Source organism: Hibiscus syriacus, unplaced genomic scaffold, assembly GCF_006381635.1.
Source record: "Hibiscus syriacus cultivar Baekdansim isolate YM2019G1 unplaced genomic scaffold, ASM638163v2 tig00113725_pilon, whole genome shotgun sequence".
NCBI classification, from domain to species: domain Eukaryota; kingdom Viridiplantae; phylum Streptophyta; class Magnoliopsida; order Malvales; family Malvaceae; genus Hibiscus; species Hibiscus syriacus.
In genome coordinates, this window is record NW_024063471.1 from 6,338,439 (window position 1) to 6,340,425 (window position 1,987).

At 34.7% G+C, this 1,987-nt stretch overlaps 1 long non-coding RNA gene across 1 annotated transcript; it reads left to right on the forward strand.

The window, feature by feature from the left end:
* Positions 1-346: 346 nt before the first annotated feature.
* LOC120187588 lies at positions 347-1,499 on the forward strand. Its single transcript, XR_005522313.1, has 2 exons — positions 347-752; positions 1,001-1,499. It is a non-coding gene; the product is annotated as an uncharacterized LOC120187588 (long non-coding RNA).
* Positions 1,500-1,987: the final 488 nt, after the last annotated feature.

Consider the following 1,987-nt stretch of genomic DNA (forward strand, 5'->3'; position numbering starts at 1 on the left):
GTATGGTGACTAATTTAAAAAGAAATTAAAATTAAACACAACAATTAAGAATTATGACAGGGATTCAAGTGTAAAAATAAGCCAAAACTGGGAGGGCTAAAGTTTAATTTTACGCTTTTTATAAGCCTAAAATACCTTAGAAATTAAATATGAAATATTACACAATCAGGATATCAAAAATAAATAAAATGTGAAACGAACACTTCAGGTCATAATATTAATTTTTTTTAAAATAGGGACCTAATATTAATTTTACCCTAAATTTTCGATGACCATAAGGTAATTAATCCATAAACCCTAATATATACCCAATTTAGTGTTAGTCCTAATTTGAACAAAACCTAAACCGATTTGTTTCTTCTCCTCCCCCTTGCCGCCGAAACCCTAAGAACCACACTCCGTCCACCACACGAAGCGGTCCATTAAGCCAAAACCCGACTTTAGAGCCCTCATAATATCGATATAGCCTTCTAGAACCCCAATTCGGGATTAAGATCTCAAAAAGAGCCTCAAAACTCACCTAAATCTACCCCCCCTGTTTCGACCTCTTCGTATCTATGAACTTTGACCACCACCAGGGTGGTCGGGAACCTTAAACGACCTAAACCTACTCCCCTGTCACTTTATGACCTCGTAAACGCTCTCCTAATGACCACACAAACTTCTACAATTCGGATAACCCTAAACCTTCAACTACACGACGCTACCGAGGCCGGCGACGACGTAGACTCCGACAGAACTCACCAAGGAAGGTAACAAACTCTCTTTTCTCTATGTTCTCTTTTCTAAGAGGCCATGAAATGTTTGAATCAAAAGAAAAAAATGGAAAAAGAACGGACCTGAGAATATACCTCTGAAAGAAATGTTTCTATGCTTTGATTACTGTTCATTCATTAGGGTTTACATTTGGGGTTTATACCATTATTTTCTTTTTTATTTCTCCGTAAAAATACTGTAAAAAATCCATAAATCTTATCTCTATCCTCTTTTCTATGTGAAGAGGCTCAAATCTCCTGGCTGGAAGGTATTTGAATTGTACGAATGAAGAGGAGAGACTACAGTTGGAGTTGACGTGTTTTCTGGGAATCGGAGGTCCTTAATCCTTCTTGATGTATTGAGACCCCTGTTGACCAAGCTTTCGGCGGGATAATAACAAATTAAGGTTAGAACCCTAATATCTTTTGGGGCGATCTAGACCATTGATAGGGTCCAGATCTAAGGGTTCATACTTGGCGGCGCTGGAGTTGTTACATAGCTAGGGTTTGCCATTACAAAAAATATTTTGGCTAATTGGGCCTCGTTCTAGCTGATGGGTTGGGTATGCTGTGGTAACAGGTTAATGGGCTGTAAATAAAAAACTGTGTTGATGGACTTTAATAGGGACTGATTGGATTTAAGTATTTTGAGTTTTCAAGGCTTCGATAAAAATTGAATTCAAAAACTCAAAAGGAACATGTATGATCGTTAAGCCCAAATACAATTGTTTGCAGTTTCTTGAAGCTCACAAATTGTTTCCACTCACATCATGTTGTTCGCTCATGCACGAATACCCTTCAAACCATCTCTAGAACATTTTTAATCCAATTTGACCTCCTCGAAATTCATGGTCGCACGTATTACAATAAGTTAATTTTTTTTAAAACAAATAATACATTATAATCATCTATTAAAAATTGCTGTTTAAACAAAAATATCTTAAAATTTGAACTAGAAAACACCTTATCCTAAATTTGATCTCAATAAGTGAGGTGGGTTTGCCCAACCGATGGGGAAAAGCTCGATAAAATTTTTATAATTTCAAAAATTTTAAATTATCCCATTGTTTAAAAGGGTTTAAAATAAAACTGAAAATTAATAAAATATTAGAGACTGATTTTTCTATTATAATCGGAGGATATAAAGAATAAAAGTGCCTTATTTAAAAATTTTAAAATATTAAGATTAAAATTGTAAAAAGATAAAGACGCAATTCATAAATCAAAGGAAT